The following is a 22,026-nucleotide window of genomic DNA, read 5'->3' on the forward strand; positions in this document are numbered from 1 at the left end:
ATTTTAAAATTAAAAGTTTAAATTTTAAATTTTAAAATTAAAAGTTTAAACTTTAAAGTTTAAAATTAAAAGTTTAAACTTTAAAATTAAAAATCAAATTTAAATTTAAAAATTTTAGATTTAAAGTTTAAAGTTTAAGGTTTAAAGTTTTTAAATACAAAGTTTAAAATTTAAAATTTAAAACTTAAACTTAAAAATTAAAATTTTTAACTTTTAACTTTAAAATTAAAAGTTTAAAATTAAAATTAAAAGTCAAATTTAAAATTAAAAATTTTATATTAAAAGTTAAAAGTTTAAAGTTTAAAGTTTTTAAATACAAAGTTTACAATTTAAAATTTAAAACTTAAACTTTAAAATTTAAAATTTAATATTTAAAGTTTGAAGTTTAAAGTTTAGAGTTTAGAGTTTAGAGTGCAAACTTTAAAGTTTAGAGTTTAGAGTTCAAAGTTTAAAGTTTTAAATTTAAAATTTAAATATAAAATTTAAAATTCAAGATTTAAAATTTAAAATTTTAAATTTTAAATTTAAAAAATAAACTTTAAAACTTTTAATTTAAATCTAAAAAGGTAAAGTTTAAACTTTAAAATTTGAAAGTTTAAAGTTAAAATTTAAAGTTTAAAGTGTAAAGATTAAAATTTAAAATTTAAAATTAACTTTAAAGTTTAAAATTGAAAATTAAAATTTTAAATCTCTTTAAGGTATTTTAACGTACTACGCATAGGTTTGACAAATTTTTAATTTAGGCACCTTAAAAAATTTCAATGTCTTAAGAGATAAAGTAAATCTGGTTTTGGTGTCAAATTTTCAAGGCACCTATAAAAAATAACACGTAGGTTTGTCCGGGAATATAAGAGAGTCCCTTGATGTTCGCGTAGAACAATACATAAGAAACGTGGCCCACACATACACATATATGTAGTGCGTGAAGTTTGAGAAATTATCTCTAAAATTTTAGATTAAATAATTTATCTTAAATTTAATAATCTTAAACATTTAGTATATATAAATTAATTCATAACTATAATTTTATAAATAATAGATTCTTTTTAACGCCACATATCTTACATTTTTTATATATATATTACACGTATATTATCACAAAAGAAAGACATTAGTTAAAATTACTCTATTTCTGTAGAAAGGAAAAAATCGTTAAACTTTATTTAGGAGGTTAAAATTGATAAAAACAATTTTTAATAAATATCTTATCAACCTCTTTGATAATTTAAACTAACTTAAAAATTTATCTTAACAATCTTATTAAATCAAGAAGTTTATGATTTTCAATTCTTTTATAATTATTTTTCCAATAGCAAATATTACACGTATAATGACAAAGTATTAAAAAAAATAAATGAACATTAAAAAATTAGAATTTTAAAATTATTATATAAAATACATCGATTTTATGATAGATAGGACAACGTTTCGCGCCCGAGATATGATCATACAGAATTTTCAAGTCATTGTCACACAAAAAAAAAAAACCCGAACGAACAGTTCATTTAGCCTACCGGGTCTGCGAGATCAGAATCGTGTGGCCTACACCTACCCACAACAATAATATATGTTATATGAAGTTTAAAGTTATCCCTATTATACTCAACTCGACCTTATGATAGCTATTGTTTGTCCAAAGCAACGATGGTTAAAATAAAAACTACTATCTCGGAGGTTTAGCTGCTAGCCGTGGCAACTTGTACTAGATATGGTGAACTTCATAGATCTTTAGTTTAAAGTATGAAAAAGCTATAACAAAAGAATAGGTAGCTCACCTGTGTTTTTACTTGCCGACTTTTACTTATAAGAAATTTTTTACTACTATCCTCAGAACATCAGTTCTAGTTCTCATATCTAGAACAAAATTTATCAAATTTTTTAAAAGATTGTTTTTAAGTTAACTAAACCTATTGAAATGCGGCAATTTGTTCTTTTGCAGAGTATAGCTGGTAATTTTAATGTTTAAAACTTTGGGAAACTAGTAATCCGTTTACTACAGCTTTTCTAAACTTTAAATTAAAGATTTGTGAAGTTCACCATATCTAGTATAAGTTGCCACGGCTAGCAGCTAAACCTTCGAGATAGTAGCTTTTGTTTACTCACCGTTGCCTCAGGCAAACGATAGCTATCATAAGATCGAGTTAAGCCCTATTATAGATTATATAATAAATTTTAAAATTTTAGTAAATTATATAAAGACTAACGGTTTTATAGGGATAACTAATGATTTTTAAGAAAATTCATAGAGGTTTTAGAATCTTAAATACTCTAAACTCCAAACTTTCCCATAAAACCCTTATCTTTCCGTTTAAATTTTAAAAGCTTCAGGAGCCCATATATCCGTTTTCCGGTTATTGTTATTTTGCCCCTACAAACCAAGTTTTATTTCTTAATTTTAGCTTTATCCTTACTCTTAACCCGGCGTTAGTATTTGTCTTATTATCTATGACATCGAGCAAGCCAGTTATTTTTCTTAGTCTTAACTTTAGTGAAAATTTAATTTTTTAGTTTTTTTATTTTAAAATTAATTGTTAAATTCAGGTTTAAACATGAATCTTAAACTTGAATTTTAAACTTGAATTTTAAATTTAAATATAAGTTTCAGTTTTTAAAATTTAAATTTTGATTTTAAGTTTATAGTTTAGATATAGCCTGAAATTTGATTTTGAATGCTTTAAAATTTAACTTAAAACTTAGGTATTAAGTCTAAGTTTATATTTTAATATTAAATTTTAATTTATATTTAATTATAAATTTAAATTTATTAACACCACTTCCTTTTTTTTTCAAGAAAAAGGCCTTAGTTTTAACTAAGGATGTAGATTCTCCCCTGTAGTAAAACTTCCCTTACTTTTAGTAAAAGTTAGAGGGTTCTTACTTTTAGTTTTACAGTGTTTATGGTTGTCGCCTTTATTTAATAAAGCTAAAAGTAAAGTTCGGAGTTTAGGAATTTTGGTTTTTACAGGTTTTTTATTGAAGTTAGGGGGAAGGACATCAAATCGAGTAAGAATGAAATAATAGGATACTAAGTTTTTTAATATTGAATTAATAAAATATTAAAATAGAATAAAAATAAGTTTGTTAGATGATTATTGATCCTATCGTTTTATTTTATAAAATTATTGATGTACTATTGATTCGCATTAAATAATTTGGTGTAACACTGTCTTTTTTATTTGATTTAGTGTTCTATCAATTTATATTTGAAAATTTGGTGTTCTATTGTTGCATTATCTATTTGACATCTCCTTGTTTCAGTTAATAATATTTATTTAGTTAATTCTTGCTAAATTTCAAATTTTTCCGCAGTTAGTTTTCTTCTTTCTTTTCTTTTTTAAGAGTTGGTGATCTTTTAAACTTCACCTCCTTCTTTACTACAATGTGAACTTCTTGTCCAGTCGGGGTTGAAAGTGTAATCACCTTGTTTACATAGTTTGTTACTACCCCGGTTTCCACCTTTAACAATTTTCGATCTCCTATGACACCTCTAAACCGTTTCTGAATCTCTCCGTATAATAACATTCAATTACCCGTTGGACACTCCCCGATTTTTTAACTCCCATGAGAATAAATTGAAACGCTCAATCTCGGTATGAGACTATACGATAAAGAGCCATACGCAATCAAAAGCATACCGTTGAACAAAGGCAAGAGCTTCTTTCGACTTACCTCGCGAGCGTGCGTGACGAAACGGAGCGACAGCACTTGCTGGTCACTTTATAAATGGACGTAGCAATCTCTAACGTTCTACTCTAGTAATCTAAATCTTTTACTAAATACAAGATGATCACTTACTAGTAGGTGTTATGTATACTCTTCCTTGATAGTATGGAATCTTCGAGGAACCCTCTAGTAGACTTGTAAGTGAGGTAACGAAGCCTCTTGCGATTTACGGATTGTAAGGTATGTTCTTCTACTTACGATTTCGTTAGTCAACCCTTCTATGTCATACCTTTGCGTCTCCATTTTTCTTTTTCTTTTTTTATTTAGACTCTGTGCGTTTGGAAAAGTTCCTAGTTACTACTGGCAACGTGTAAAGGATACTCTCTCTAATAGCTAGAAACGACTTCTTCTACTTGCTGGCGATAGAAGAGTTCGAGAAGATGTTCTACTAGGTTAAGGACTAACTATTACTATTATATTGTATCTGTATTTTGTCAAATCACACCTTCCTGCTCACCTTAACAAACGTTTAAAAACAACATTACTAAATTTAATTGTTTTTTCTTTAAGTCTTAATATTAGATAGACTTTATTTTAAAACGAGCATAATTTGTGATTTGATCGTAACGATTCTCACTAGGTCGGTAAAAAATAACTCGTATTAACGGTCTTTGTCATCTTATACCCCTTTTTTTTTTTTTTTAAGTCGTCTGTTCTGCGTGACAATTTGTCACCGAACACGAGTGATCTTTCTTAGTGAACAGTAATAATGTCCGGATCAGTAATGGGTATTCGTCCTGGATGTACACAAATTCGTGACCTTAGTGAAATCACATTCGAGTTCCTCTTAATATTTTTCCCTATATATTATCCGTGTGCGTGTTTTTACGATTACAACCTTACTTTATAATTAGTAGTCGATGTATGCGAACGGACGACTTAATTAAGAGACGAGGTTTAAAAACTTCCCAGGTCACAATCACTCTATGAGTGAAGTGACCACCGATGCGTTAGCTGTCTATATGGGTCCAGAAGTTTATATCTCTTTTGGACGTAATTGTTATAACGTTGTTTTATAACCTCTCATTGATTGATTATCTTTAGTTTTAATTGTGTTGTTTCTATTACATCAGGACTTATACATTGGGATGGAAACGATCCTTTGGTTTGACGGGATCGTAGGCTCACGAGTGCTATAGGTTGTACCACTATAAACTAAAGTTTTGTTACGACCAATTATGTCGGACCTTAATACTGCCTATTCCTAGTCTACTTGAAGTCATCTATTCCGTACTTTTCATTTGTATCATAACCAACGACGTCTGGAAAGAGTACAGAGAACAAAATCACTACTGTCATGGTCCTCGGAATCCCAACATACTCAAGAACTGGGATTGTCCATATAGTGGAAGAGATCGGCCGGAGTAGCTGACCCCTACGTTTTGGACGTGAAGGCGTTCTTCAAACCTCATTTTTTTACATTTTTAAGAATCTAACTTTTGGTTAAACAACGTTACTCTTCCTAAACCGATCATCGTACTGCATGGACACGTGGTTTTATACGGTCGAGTCGGCGAAGGAGTTTGCAGTTTACTCCTTGTCCAAGACGGACGCCTGTTTAGAATCCTAGTGTACAGTTTTGTGGTAGTTGTAGGAAGGTCTGGATAATTATCTTTAGGTATATTTACAGAGTTGTTACCGTATATTTTAGTGTATTAAGTCATTTACTTCGGTCAAATATCTATAGACTTGAAAGGAACTAGATTTATAACTATGTATTAATCACTGTCGCATTAATCACTTCTATATTATTTGTCTAAGACTTTCAACTAGACTGTTTTCTTCTGTTTAACGTACAACGTTCCAGTCTATCGACTATTTCATTGGTAAATTTAGTTGAGCAGCTTGGACTGGACATAAAGAACATTCGGGTTTCGAAACGGTTAACAACATCGACAGTTTAGTGACGGCGGGGAAGGATTTCAACAGTGGCGTGTCCTAAAGGTTGGGATATCAATCTTTTCTTATGTATACGTGATGCATAATGTACATTGTAAATATTTTGTGCTTGAGCCGGTCTTTTACTAACCTCAAAATCGAACTCTTTCATTGGAAAGGTTCTTTAGGTCACTGTTATCCCTAACGTCCTAGTAATTAGGTCAGAAGTACGTTGGAGAAACGATGCCGACCTATTCAACGAAGGTTCTATAGCCGTAAACATTTCAGTAGACACCAATACTTAGGTTATAGTTTACGTAGTATGACGTTTTGTAATAAAACAACAGTCAATTTACGATGATACGTCCCTTTACTATTGAAGACAAAATTACTTTGTTTATATAGTATGGTGACCTTTTGTCTATCAGTACTATTGATGAACGTTACATGTAAAACAGTATCATAGTCATAAATTATCATTAAGTGTAACGACGAATTGGTACCTGTCCGTCTTATATTTGTAATTCAACGTCGTTTTATCTTTGAACGAACCATTGATACTTTGAGTTTAACAGATTGTCAATGATAAACATCAACAAAACCTCTTGGGTTTTATAATAAAACTCAAATAAATAAGTAAGTAAATAAGTAATATTTAAATAATAAATAAAGAAGATAAATTATAAATAAATAAATAAATGAATAAATAAGAAAATAAATAATTAAAAATTAATAAGTATTTAATTCACTAATTGCAGTGTAGAACCTCGACTGTAAAGCACGCTGCAAAACGTACCTGTAGTTCGTCCTGCACCTCAGCTTGCAACGTAGTTTCAAGCTAAGAGTGTGAGTGGAGGGATGTATTTACGTGGGGAAAAGATAACAATAAGTATACTGAGTAGTTGTAACGTCTCTTCTATCTCTTTATTTTTTTTTCTCAAGAAAAGGAGAAATTTTTAAGATTAAATACTGAAAGAATGATGAAAGAACTAAAGAGATTAACGGCCCACATTTTGAGGTAGTTGGAGGAGGTGGTAGCACGAGCGTATTTATCCTTAAGGCCAATATGGACCCCGTCAAAAAAACCAATTTGGGTGTGCTTCCTACCTTTATGCTGAATCCCGTTACGATGCGTGCGAAGGTCTAGCTCGCTAAAAGTCGAGGGATAACGAAGTTAAAGACCAAGTGGATCGCTCAAAAATACTCAAACGATAAAATAAATTAGTGTTTTAACAATGTATTAAATTAGTGTTAAGTCTAAAATCACGTTAAAAAGGATTGTCCAACATAACGTCAACGTTTTATTTTTAGTCTGCTTGTTCACGTCTCCTAAACTTCTATGAACGGATTGGGAGATTAGGTCAATATCTTGCTTATTAAGTTTCGACAACTTATCCGATTTCACAACAGAATTCGTGGTGACTCCATAGATCCGTGAAAAAGATCGGCTTGGTGAATAGTAGATAGACCAATCGATCGCCATTACTGGAAGGTTTAAAACCAGAATACATGTGGGTAATCAACTATTATTTTGTTTGCTTACAGTAAAATTAATTTTTTTCCTCAACCATGTTATACAGTTAGTTACGTGTGGAAGAGGGAGTTAATAAGGTTTGGATAACTCAAAAAAGAAAAAAAACCAAAATACTCCATGGGAGATGGTGGGAAAACACGGGAGGTGATTCGTAGGCTACTGGAGAGTCCCTCGGTAGTTTTTGTAAGAAAAGAAAAGAAAGGATAGGGGAGATATATATACACATATATATGTAAAAATCCGAAAAAAACGTAAATCGGGAGAGTTGAAAAAAAAATAAATGTTTACCGGGATCGCTTAAATATAAACGTATATGCTGGGAGAGAAACGGTGCGCTCGCCATGCAACCATAAAAATTCAACTTGTGCCACTAACTTAGTGGCACAAGTATAGGTATGAAATTAGGGAGAAAAAATTGAATCTTCGCTATTTTTTATGTTTTTCCTTGCGCCACTAACTTAGTGTACAACTTGAATTTTGCGGTGCATCCACGAGTGCACCGTTTCTTTCCCGAGATAAATACGTTTATATTTAAACAGTCCCGGTAAATAATTTTTTCTTTCAAAACTCCCCCGATTTACTTTTTTCACGAAAAAAATAAAGAACACGTCATAATCTCTGGTTGCTGTGTGGTAAAGAGAATCTAAAGGACACGTTATAAAGGATATGTTTTGACAAAAATAGTACCTGCGATAGTGGGCATTGTGGTTCAAGTGACAGTGTTATTTTTAGAGGTAAGTTTATACGTTGGTTATACGAGTAAATCTGCCTTTCTATCTTTAGTGGGGTGATAATGTAAAATTATACGTTAATTGTTGTATGGACAGCACGAAAATATGGTTAAAACAAGTTCATACGACGTTTTTAAGAGCATCTGTACGTAAGTGGTTTCCTTTGGTTTATCAGAGAACATGCTTCCCAGTAGAGAAAGTAGTAACGTTACGGAAAGTTTTCAACGAGGTCAAGTAGATTATTACGATGGTTTATGTTGTTCTTATTGCATCATAGTCTTCTTTTTTTTTTTTTTTTCCTCTTTTTGGCCGTTGTTCAACTGTTTTCAATTAAGTTCTATTATGGTCTTAATGATCTACTTCATTTTTTAAGTATGAGTTAATCTCATCTTTCAGAGTTTTGTTAGAGGGTGTATTTAGTTGAAAAACGATCTCTCCTTTATATGTGTTTTCTCGTTTTTCTTTACGGTTCCCTTCCTCGTTTTGTGTTGTTTGAGTATTAATAAACTACCAGTCGTTGTCTCACTTATTGTTTGGATATTGATCATTATCGGTTTAGTGGGGTAAGACAATGGTGATGGTACATTAACCATGATTCAACAACAGAGGTAATTCGGGGTGTTGTCTCTGTGACGAACGGTTCTGTATATTATATAGAAAGGTGTTCCTATTAGACTTCTGAAAAAAAAATAATTATCTGAATCTTTTATGATATTAATATTTTTATTAAGAAGTTTTTTAAATAAATGTTTGATCCAGATATGTCACTTACTTAATGACGAAAGATTTACGCCATTTAGTAAGTGGCGAAAGAAGTTTCCTAATTTTGATAAAACACAAATTATGATATGTACAAAACGTCAAACCTATATCTTTTGTACATTTAATCCCATTTTTGCCAATTACTAAGTGGCGAAAATCTTTCGCCATTTACTAAGTGGCAAAAATAGTCAGATAAAAATGTTTATTTTTAAAGCCTACGGATAAAAATATAAAATTTCCAAAACATCCGAATCATCGGGTTTGTGAAGATTAGACTTACATTCAGCTTTTATGCACTTGTTTTAGTATATGATAGTGATCTTACAGAACTGGTTTTACAAGAGCCTTTTTTCTCCCTTCACTCTACTCCTTCGAAACTGCCATTATACTGATGGTCGTATACCAAGCCTCCGAGTCTTAACTTGGGACGCTGAGTCGTGTTTTAGTTCATTGTTTTTTAATATTCTTCAAATTCTTAGCGTCCAACAATCGGATCAGCATGTCAGTATTGTTCTACTGGTCGTATATGATGGACAGATTGTTACTTCTGAGGTATTACAGAAGAACATTACATCAAGAATAAAAAATTCTTTTAATTGTATCAAATTTACTAAGAAAAAGCGTATGTGTAGGTAAATTTAACAAAGGATTGTCCTTATACAACCTCTTCCTAGTCCGGGAAATTCTGAACTACATAGTCATTTGAGAGTTTATTTATTCTTGACCGAGGTTTTTTCTTCTTAACTTATTCTAAACTTTGTATTAGGATGATTTTTATAATTACTACCCGGTAGAATGGAGTCAAATTAGTTAATGACTACTAGAATGTATTATAACCTATATTTACTACAAAAGTGATTAAGTTTAGTTTACATGTTGTAACTCCAGATATTTCGACTGTGAACCCTTATGCTCAACTGGTAACTGTTATATAACCAGTTAGCCTAACAAGTCCAGCAATATGTACTAAAAAAAAAGTTATGGACCTTCGTATGTAGGCATATGTCATATGTGTAAGAATTGTGCAGCTTTGTTGTCGGTTTCAACAAATCTACGAACATAAGGTAGTTCTTTCTCACTTTCGTGTTATGATATACGTAGTTAGTCCACGCATGGTTGAAGTTGAGTGTACTTTAAAACAACACCGTAAAATCTTCGATGTTTACTGTTTATTCCTACGACTAGTAATTACGTTTAATTTTTCATTAATCTCCTAGATATACGCATGGTTAATTTCCTAGATATACGTACTTTGTAAAACTTTTGTCGTGACTATTCTCTCCTTTTTGTACCGTTTTCTCATCGACAATTTGTGTATTAAGAAGGTTCTTACTTGTTCTTAAAGACCAGGTCGTTTGGGCTAAGGATTACCAAGCTAAAACCAATACTTTCGAGCTTGAGATCATCAAATCTTTCAGGATCAACCTAGACTTGGTTTCTTTAAACGTTTTTAAGGAATACAACATTTTCTTTTTCCTTATTTCTCGTCTATTCCTAAATTTGAATCCGAATTTACGTGGTCTTGGTGGACCTGAAAGTACGACATCTATCGGTCGGTTCGACAGTTTTATAATATAAAGGTTGGTTTTGAAAGTTTTAAAACGTTAACTGTTGGTTGTAATTATAAAATTGTTAAATTTCGCTGATCAAATCGGTTTACTAATTCTTTATTATTTCCTATGTACAGCCGTTATACCATAAAAGCTGGAGTTTTAAATCAAACGTCATGTTTGTAACTAAAAATCGTAAACTCAAAATCTTTAATTTATACTATTAATACCAATTGAAATATGTAGTTTCACTAAAACCGTAGTTCTTCTGAGTAGACATGGCGATCGAACGTAAGAAATAATAAAGATGGTTAACTGATTACGATTAGTGAAATTTAACTACTTTACACTTAGATCCACCAATCAACATTTTAAAACTTTCAATCCCACCACTTATGTTTTAAAACTTTCAAATCTGCCAATAAACGTTTATCCGTTTTCAAGCTCATCTTAAACTACGTAAGTTGGGAATTTGAATTGACTTGATTACTACACATTTACTTTTATTAAACCTTTATATTATATCTTTCGTGCATCTTCCGTCATTTGTTGTTTTCACTTTTTTATTGTCGAGTCTGTTCTCACTTCTTATTGATCTAGTATATCGTCGTTTTTCTTAGTGTCCTCTTTTTGACTATCAGTAGTATTTTATTACCGTATCAAATTTTATGCCGGATATGCCAGGGTATACGTAACACCTGTTATTTGGTGTGACGTATATCAGATACGACCGTTATACACCACTAGGCGTATGCGTCGACGTATCTGGTGTATACGTCGGTACATAACAAATGTTCCGGGGGGACAAACCCTATTACCCAGCCCAAAAACAGTATAAATCTAGTCCATGAGTAACCTCCAGTTCGGTAAGTTTCCACTTTTCTTCTTCTTTGGAATCAGTAAGGATATATTACTAATATGTAGATTTACAATCGTATATGAAATAATAACTATATACATTAAACGTATTTAAAAATTAAAACAATTAAAGAACCTATTGAGTCATAACACTTACTGGCAAATTTATTTTTTAATAAAGAGTAGTATGTAAAATCGGTTAAAAATGACGTATGTAAATAAATATTCTGATACTCTGCGTTAATAACGTTAATATACATATAAAGGATTATGGGAACTGTCGATTTGACGTATGCACGGTCATATACGTGGGCGTATGACGTATATGTCTTACACCACCCATCTGACGGGCGTATGGTGTATCGTGAAAACCTTTGTAACTTATTACCGTAACTTCGATTAGCTTGTAAAAATCTAATTGAAGTCAGTGATTACCCCGGATCAAAGGTTTTAATATAAAAAGAACTGTTAATTGTCGTATTTATTATGTTATACGGACGACAAACTATCCTACAAAGTGGTTCGAATAGTTCCTTCTCGACATTGAGTGGACGTTATCATCTAGATAGTTAAGGTTCAAGTAGCTGACATGACTTGTATCATTGTTTTGTTTTGGTTCAGTGCAAGTTCTCGTTTAGATGACGATCGTTTCTCAATATATTACTTTTCCTTAAATGCTTGTGTGTGGATAATACGTTAAGAGATTATTACGAGTTGAGACGCTAGAGACGATGTAAGCTATGTGGTGTCGATTGACGAAAAAGGGGTCGGATCTAATGTCTCGTAAAAGTCATCCCTTTGTTTTACTTATTCGGTTGGTTCTCGTCCCATGATCTTTTTTATTTCTATGATCTCGAAGTTCGACGTCATCTTTCGACTCGGAGTTTTCTACTTTGAGGTTACACTTCGAAGACGAAGGTGGGCGTCGTTTAACGACCAATTCTCCGATACTTTTTCGCCATTCTTCGAAGTCGTCCACGGTTTGTCCCGGATTTGAGTCAAGTACCTGTTTCAATGGTAATTTTCTAACAAGCAGCAGAAGGGGTACCGGCTTTCTTGTTGGTGTCCGGAAAGAAGGCCTTTCAAGTCCTACTCCAACCGTTGGAGGAAGTAGGATAGGCGGCTGCGATGGCTGCTGGGAGGCTTGAAGTAGTGCTGGCAGTCAACGAGTAGGCTGTGTAAGAGCAGCCGCGCAACGAAGCACCAGAGTTGGAAGGAAAGACATTGTCGATGCCGGGCGGGGAGTGTAGAGTGGGAATTAGGTGAGGAGAAAGGGGAGAGGTGGTGGGTAGAGGACGGATGCTCGAGTTGTCTACTTAGTTTAGGGCAGTGTGAGGCGCTGGAGAGCTCGTTACGTTTCCTTCGTTAGCTAAGGGAAGATTCGGGTTGTGTCACTCGAGCCTGTGGTTCCGCCTCGCGCCGGTGGTATAAATCTTGGGTTTTTAAGTGATGAGAGAGGTTTAGACCGTGGTCTCTCCGTAAAGGTGTTCGTAAAACGCCCAGTTAGGTGCATTTAGTTTTCTTTTGTGTTCTTAGTTTGTTTTGTTAGCTTCTTTTTGCGAATTTGGGGATTTCTAGCGAAGTCGTTCTTTCTCCCCCATCAACTCTAATTCTATCGCCCCACGCTCTTAGCTTACGCTTGCCTTTCTCATGGAGCTCGAGCAGCTAACCCACCTCTCTCTCTCTCTCTCTCTCTCTCCCCTTCCTCGATCCCAAAGGAAAGAGGGAGAGCGCAGCTCCCCTCCAGCCTCTCTCTAGCGACGCCGCAGCTGCCACCACTTTACCTCTTCCCTGATCCCTCCACCACACAGCTCCCCACGCAGAGGAGAAATATACACGTCTCGCCCCTCCTCTCCCTCCCTCTCCCTCTCCCTCTCCCTCTCTTTCTCGCCCGGGAGGGCGGGGCGGGGCGACTATGCTTACCTGCCACCCCTAACTCCTCGCGCTTAGACCTTCGTAGCCTACGCGCTTATGACAAACCAGAGAGTAGCCAGGCAAATAATCGGCTCTACGACTCACTACCACGGGAGAAAGGCTTAGGCTGGAAACTGCCCTTTCAAATGACATAGTATGAGCATAGCATACGAGTCATTATTTAATCAATATATATAAAAAATTTTTTATTATTATTTTTATAAAAATATAATTAATACTACCCTACCTATTTAAATTTTTTATAATAAAATAACCAGCGTTTGCAGTAGAGTCATTATATTGATTACGTAAATTTTTTTATTTTATTTTAAAGACTTCCTCTAAGGCAGTCGTTTAGACTTTCAAGTATTAAAGAACTCTTAACAGTTTTAAAGGCCTCACTATATACACACTTCTGACTTTTAATGTTTATTCACACTACTGTATGTAATCTTCCCAGAAAAATTAAGTGCTTTACGCATGTATAAACATTATGTGACTTGAAAACGTTTAATGCCTCAAGCTCATACACCTTATCACGCACCTAGTGAGGATGTACAAGATTTTCTAATCTTGTTCAAAAACCTATTCAAACTCCTACTAACCTTACGATTTTCACTCTTTAACGTAACTTGACCGCTTTTAGTCGGAAAAAGACGAACGACATGGCCATGTCGGTAGTGGAACATGGCCATGTTCGACTGTCTAAGCACCGTCGTTCCAATCAAAGCATTAAAGTGTAAACTATGGATGGATAAACTAGGGTCGTGCTGAGACCCTGAAGTCACCTCACACGATCTCGAGTCGTTTCCCAAGAAAGTGGAAGAAGAGAGAGAGAGAGATCCCAAAAAGAGAGAGATGAAGCTTAAGCGGCTAAAGCGAGCAAAGGCAGCGTAGCGCACAAGAAGCGACCAGTGCTCGCAACACCTCGGAGGCACCCGCACACTCTCTCACAAAACCTTCTGAGAAACGACAGGACTTGGTCATCCCACGACCAACCTTCGAGCCCTTCCATTTGCTGAGCTAAAAGAGGTAATCGCTGCAAGCTCATCTGAAAATACACAACGAAAACTCAATAACGAAGATCAACGAAATTAGACTCAAAAGTCGTTAATTTTAACCTAATAAATCGACACTTAATTCGAGGAATCTGGTCCCTATTCGATGAAACCCCGAATTAACTCTGTTGATCAAGTTATACTTTGTTTAAACCTTAATTTGCGCTTGATAACGGTGTTGAACTACATCAACCTGAACAAGAAAGCGTCGTCCAAGCGCTCGAGGAACCCCAACTAAACCCCTGGTCCCTCCGATCAAACCTTCCATGAGGTTGATTCCCATTCGACCTTAACGTCGATCTTTTGACTTTAGCGTATTAAGGCTGATATAAACGATATATACTACTAAAACTACAGCACAAACACAACTAGCGTCGCCCTCAAGCTGGCTGGAAACCCAGTAGGAACCAACCGAAACCCTTCGGAAATCTCTGAATTAACCTCCATGATTTCACTTGGTTTTGTCGCTAAATACAATAATGAACTATGCTCTACACTTAACTCGGCTTTAGCCTGTAAAGCCGGCATCTAAATTAGGCTAGAACTGCAAACAAAAAGTCGTCGTAACCCCGAAGCAACTCGGCAACACCCTGAAGAACACCTATTAACCTCGGATCATGATCCACCCAGCCTGGATTGGTCTCGTTCACTTTGAGGAGATACAAGATATACATAATATCTTTACCAGAATAACACACGAATACACTAACTATTCCCGAGCTGCAAGCAATAGTATTACAACTTGTATAAGCTTTACTTCAGAGATATTTCATCTCTTGTGAAAATGTACTTTCATAAATATAAGCATAAGTTAAGTCAACTTACTGAATACTTGTTCACATCTTACGTGAATATGCCATCTCTTGATACTGTACGAATACTAATACAACTATCACGGTACTATCATCTTTCTGAGATTACGGTATATACTTGATCGTAATGAGAATGTACAAACAATAGATCACCTATGATCAGCAATAATTATAGCCGATATAACTTTAAGGCTAGTTTCCTAGCTCTCGTTCTTATAACACTCGATTAACACTATCGACTCTGTACAACCTGACACCTATACGAACGAACGGTAGCACGAGTAAGCGTGTGCGAACACTCCCAGCGAGGGATGTTCGACCGTGAGGCCTCAACCGGATGCGCTGTCAACGAGCGGGCACGCCCTAACCCACGGCTTCACCTAACGGCACTCCTCACATATGATGGTGCCCCGGTAATCCGCGCCGCGTTCGACCTGATGGAACCCATCCAGGGACACTTACTTTCCTATCATGAGTTACTTTTTCCTGTCATTATTTACGAATAATTAATTTCACATGTCATCAGTGAAAGTATAAGCACGGATATAAGTACAGATACAAGTACTAATGTCTTTAACGGTATAGGGATAATACGTTTACTAAGTAATGACATCTTACGATAATGTACAACTAATGTACGAGTAATGAACAATCGTAGTACGAATATTTAGTACGTAAATAGCAAAAACGAAAGTTAATCATGTAGTACTCGGATCACCACATTAAGCGGCTCCGACCGCCGAATGGGTGACCTTTGATAACAATTATCAAGAGTGCGGGAAAAACCACCAACAAAAATGTCTCGATAGATGTCCTCTCCAATNCAACTTGCTATTATCAATAATATTGTCTCTCTCTCTCTCTCTCTCTCTCTCTCTCTCTCTATGTATATATATATATATATATATATATAATAATATTTTAATTATATGTAAACTGAGCGAGTCACTTGAGTTTTGTTAAAATTGAGCCAATGTTACTGGCCCATAAAAAACAAACCTCATACGCCAACAAAAGGAAAAAATCTCGCTAAATTTACACTCTCTATAAATAGTTTGTAGAGGCAGTTTAAAGCGCCTCTAGAGGTTAAAAATTTGTTGAGACAATTTTAATTATCTTTATATTTTTAATAAATTATGAATAAAAAAAATCTAAAAAAATATTAAGGATAAATATTGGGGCGGTCGAAACCGCCTTTATATACTGCCTCTAAGCTTCCCGGCAATCGCTGGCGCTGTCTACACCGGCGATCTAGAGGCGGTTTCCAATAACTAAAATCCGTCTCTATGATTGTCTTTTCTTGTAGTCTCCCTCTCTTTTTTTTTTCAGAGAGCTCTAAATCCTTACTGTTTTTCTCTCTCTCTTTTTTTGTCTCTCATCCCAAGCGACCCAGTCTTAAGCCCCAAAAGTTATCAAATAATAGTACACGCTGTGCAGTATCCCTGGTGTTCTGCAGCTCGTGTGTTTCAGCATCTGAGACTTGTCAACACATCTGGAGAGTGTTGAGACAAGTCGGAGTTGTTTTGGACAAATTGGATGCAAAACGGACTCAGTGCGATGCGAGAGCAGAATTCTGACATTGGAATCTGCAAAGTGCAAGATTTCAGTGTTGAGTACCGATACCAAGGAGAGGAGTACTGGTACCCCAGTAGAATTCCAGAACTGATGCTCTCGGGTTGCGCCAATCGATGCCAAGTACCGATACGGCATCGCGCGAGTACCGGTACCCTGTGTACGAGCTTGCGGGTTGAGATGCCGAGTACCGGTACTCCAGCTGTAATTTTGAGTAGGTGAGGAGTCTTTTAGTCATTTGAGGTGTCGATAACCCCAACCTTATTCCCAGCCACTATATATTTTGTAGAGAGCTTAGAGAAGGGTTTTTGTTTGCTGCTCTCTCTCTCCTTCTCGTTTTTGGACGTGCTCGTGGTGGAGGACGCGGTTCGAGCTCGGGTGAATTTCGACGTTGCTCCAGAGGGCCGTTCGAGCGTGGGGCGTTGCGGTTGCGCCGTTGGAGGCCGGGCGAGCGCGTGGATTCCCTCCCTTCGACTTCTCGCTGTGATTGGACAAATTTTTCGAGGTGGGTTAATGTTACCGAAATCGTCGAACTACCTCCTAAGTCCTAGCGTTGTTATCATGTTCATTGTTTTGGTTTTAATTGCTAGTATCCGAATTCATAGAATTTGTATGTTATAGCATAAAATCTAAATTTGGAGTTAAGCTAGTGATCGTATGCATGTTGTACTTAGAAATTGACTTAGGAGAAAACCTTTAAACCCTACACTGTCATTTTTCTGAAAAGTTATCAGATTTAGCTTTAGGAGCTGTGGTTCTTTTGTATCGCCGCTGTTAGAATGCGGTGGATACTCAGATTAGTGTAGGATGAGTTTATACTTGTGCTGAGATGCCGAGCTCGTTTTACAGTAGGGTGTAGACCGGTTCGTACTGTTTGGTGCCGTCGTGGTAGACGGTGCACCCAGATTTCTGTATTTTGCATTAGATTGTGCCAAGAGCATGTGAGACTTGGTTGTTAGACCAATTAGATCCATTTACATTGATTATAGCCTGTGAGAGAGCCTGATTGAGATCGACAGAAACATGCTTGCATACTTGGTTGGGTCGCGCCCACGAGTGCCTCTCCGGAGTCTGGCTACTTTGTTTTACGTTGATGTCGTAGTTGTTCGGTTTAGACTTGTTCTCTACTGGCAGCCCTTGGAGTGGTGTTCGGTGTAGTTTCGACAGGCGGGACGGGTGTATCACAGTTCCTGGTGAGATTAGGTCAGAGATTGCATTTTTTCATTACATCTACGGATAGTCAGTGTTGGTTAGCGATAATATAGTGGCATATAGTTGTAGGATTTTTACATTTTCTTACTATCTCTTGCACACTTTCCTGTAGACTTGTGCGTGAGCCGTTGAGGTCGGTGACGGTACCCACTGAGGATTACTCAATTTTATAGTAGTTCTCACATCCAGTTGTTGACCCGTTTTTGCAGAGCCTTCTTCTGCGACTGCTGCTGTCGCTGATTCAGACCGTGGGAAGAGAGTCGCGAGCTAGATTCCTACCCGTCTGACCATGGGAAGGGAGTCGCGAGGTAGATCTCTACCCGCCTCGTTGTCGTGCTAGAGGAATACCTTCGACAGATAATTTTGGGCTTTTTTTATACATACTGTGATGTTGTTGGGGTACACGTTGGAGCGAATTGTGTTGTAGATATTTTGTATGTATAGTATGTTTGTTTTCAGTTTAGCAGCTCTTTATCTTGTGGTTATAGCTTGGCTTATTTACAGGTACAGCTATCGTTTCGTATATAGGAAAAATTTCTATGTATATGATAGGTTGTTGGCATGCTCGAAAAACTATGGTAATCTGGGGCGTGACACGCTGGCCGTTGCCCATATTTGTAGAGATATGTATGAAATTAATATTTTTTAAAAAATATATAGCTCAGAGACAAAGATATATTACCCAAAAAAGAAAAACAAAAAAAAAAAAGAGCGGGGGCGGCGATGGGCTTGCTTTGTCATTCACGTGACGTGCTCCCATCGATTCACGCAGGCCACCGAATCCAACTTTTCTCTTTACATTTCACGGCTTCCAATGAAACCCAAACAGCGACGCAACGCGGGCGCCCAATCCCCACCGCGAATCCGCGATCAAACAAAACGGTACGGATCACGGCGCGCCGAGACAGCGCATTTCGTGTCAAATTTCGGTCCAACTGTTTCGCTGGTGAAAAATGTGTGGAGACCCCTCCGATAATAGGGTGTTTAGTAAATACTCCCTCAAACTTCTTTTTTTATTTTTTGTTTTGTTTTTTGACTAACTCGCTGACTTTTATCAAATTAATTACATCAAATTCATCAGTAAAACTATTAAATTTAGTAATATTTTATTAGTTCTTAGCAAATAAAATTGATGAATAATAATAATATAATTAAATAAACTATTTATCTAAACTAACAAATGAACATAAATTATAAAAAGTTAGAATTTGGTAGTATATCAATCAAATCAAATGGACAATTGAGTTGAGGGAGTGATGGGGCCTACTTTAAAATAGGAAAAATTCTAGAATGCAATGGATATATTAGTGACGTGGCGTAACAAACCAATCAAGTTAATCTTTTTAAGAATATATGTCCCATCATGATTGTAAAAAAGTATTTTTATTGTACTTTTATTTGAAAAGAAGGAATATGATTGGCTTGTTATTGATGACGTGGTGCAAGTGTGACAGTGTAGAATTCCTCTTAAAATAGGGCTGTTAACGAACACAAGCAGACTGAGCCGAAAAAGAACTGGCTCATAGACAACAAGTTAAATTATTAGGTTTATCGTTACACAAAATTTAAAAAAAAATTAAAAATATAATATTTTGCCTTAATAACTAAAATTTATAAAATATAATTTTTTAATATTTAAGTTGACCTAAAATACAAATAATTAAAGTACCAAATACTTAGTGCTTGTAAGTTTTCAACCGTTAGATTTATTTTGTTAAGTAATTTTATTCTTTATATTATGCTATTCCACCAACTACCCAGCTCAATTCTAATGGATCATTATTAATTCTAACCCTACAAATCTTTATGTAAAGGTCAAAAATTTATAAGCACCAATAAATTTGTGCTTTTAAAAGCATAGGAGTCGTTAAACATGATTTATATCATTTGAAGTGTTTAAAAACTACGTTTCAAATCTTTACAATATTATTGACCTAATAATCAAAAGATTTCAAAATTTATAATTTTAATGGTCAATACGAAGCATTTTTTTATTTAATGACGTAAAGATATTCAAATTAATTAAATTTTGGTTAGTAAATTTTTTAAATTATTTAAAGCAAGATCTATACTCTTGACCTTAATTACAAGATTTCTATCATCACTTTTTAAAAAATATTTATTTTCAGTCGTTAAGTTTTGTATCTACTCGATGGATAAGAGAACAATACAAAAAAAATTATGAAATTTGGCTTCTAAATACGTCAAACGTATCGATCACGTTCAACGATGCGATTCCATCATTGAAAATAAGTGGGTGGTAGTAGAGCCTATTTACTACTAATAGTATTCCAGCTCATCTCTTTCTCACCCCCCTCTCTCTCTCTCTCTCTCTCTCTCTATATATATATATATATATGAGCTAGGCTGGTATACTATCGGTAGCACCAAGTTGTTTTCAATAGTGCGGCTTTCAAATCGACGATCGGCTCCGTTAGACTTGATCTACACTATAAAAAATATTTGGAAACTAAATTTTATAATTTTTCGGTGTCATTTACCTATCAAACGAGTAGTTTAAAAATGAATGGCTGAAAATAAAAATCTCATAAAAAATGATGATAAAAGACTTAAACTTAAGATCAGAGGTACTGATCTTATTCTAAATAGTGAAAGGAATTTTCTATAAAAATTTCATCAGATTTGAATTGTTTTACACCGTTAAATTCACAAACGCATCACATCTACCATTAAAATTGTCAATTTTGAAATCTTTTGATCACTAGCCAAATGATGTCGAAAAATTATGAAATTTAGTTTCCAAATACTTTTAATAGTGTAGATCAAGTCTAATGGAGCCGATCGTCGATTTAGACACCACATCATTGAAAACAACTTGGTAGCACGGAGGCCTCCGTGCTACCGATATATATATATATATATATATATAGGATAGGGCTACTACGCTACTATACTCTTATGAGTATAGAGCCTTTTGTATTCATAAGTTTTCGATCGTTTGATGAAGAGATGTGCGCGGTTAGGATGATAGTGGTCTCCGGTTAGAATGGTATTAGTCCCTTAGGGTTGAGTGGGTGATTGGTTGAATAGTATGATCAACAGATAAAAATGGTCAAAGGGGTAGATCTAACGGTCGAAAACTTATGACTACAAAGAGCTCTATACTCATAAGAGTGTAGTAGCCGGACAAGTCGAATATAAGCGAGTTGACCGCAGCTCGTATTAGGCTCGCTAAGATTTCGAGTTGAAAAATTCAGCTCGTGTTCGGCTCATTTATTTAAACGCGCAATTGATTATGGGTGCATTTCGAGCAAAACACGAGCTGAACAGTGAGTAGGATTGCCAGCCCTCAAGCTACATCAAGCCAAACACGAGCGAGCTGATCACAGCTCATATTCGGCTCGTTAAGATTTCAAACTAAAAAATTCAATTCGTGTTCAGCTTGTTTTTTTAAACAAGCAATCGATCGCGAGCGCATTTCAAGCCAAATACGAGCTGAACAGTGAGTTGGATTGCCGGCCCTACTTTAAATTAGGTAAAAATTACTTCCAGAACCCCAGCATTGGCCCTTCTAATATAACCTCCGCTGATTATTGTTTTTCGATTGAGGCTCCCTTAATTTTTAATTAATAAAAATTAAATATTTTTTATTCAATAAATTAAAAATTTTATTAAAATAAATAGTTAAAGTATTTAATAGAAATTTAACTGCTAGTAGATAATTGAGCCATAAATTTTACTAAAAGAATTTAACTTTAATTAACTATAAACATTAAAATAAATAAAAGTAAAAAGTTAAAGAAATGCTGATTAAAAAGGACTTCATTCTAATTACAATACACTTTATTTTTCAAGTATTTTTTTTTTTATCCCCTTCATTATACTAATTATATTTCTATTAAGTACCACCAAATTATCATTTTTTGTCAAACCACACACTACGTTACAATAAGCATATAATAATTTAGATAAACGCTAGCAGTTTTCTTACAAATACTGTTTGGAAATACCATAGTGTATATTTTGCTCATTTTAATCCCAAAAAAAAGAAAATAGTTAGAAATAACTGCAAAAATAATTTAAAATAACTTGATTAAGGTTTTTTTTAAAAATAATTTAACTAGTACCTTTCAATACCTTTCAATAGCGTTGTTAGCTTTTCTTTAAATAGTAGACATAGTAACACTCGTGTAAAGTTTGGTGTAGAAAATAATAATTTAATAATGATTTTGAAAAAAATTAGTATAAAAAAGAAAACCAAAATAAATGTAAAGTACGGTGCAAAGATTTTTAGGAAAATGATTATTTGATGATGTCATTGTTAAAATAATAATAATAATAATAATAACAATAATACTATATAGCAATAAAAAAAGAAAAATTCTACATGTGCAACCCACATACGGTCTATTTATTTCACCAAGTGTGAGGTTCAATATTACTTTCTTTAGCCGTGCAATT

The sequence above is a fragment of the Ananas comosus genome, linkage group 10, assembly GCF_001540865.1.
Source record: "Ananas comosus cultivar F153 linkage group 10, ASM154086v1, whole genome shotgun sequence".
Taxonomy (NCBI): Eukaryota; Viridiplantae; Streptophyta; class Magnoliopsida; order Poales; family Bromeliaceae; genus Ananas; species Ananas comosus.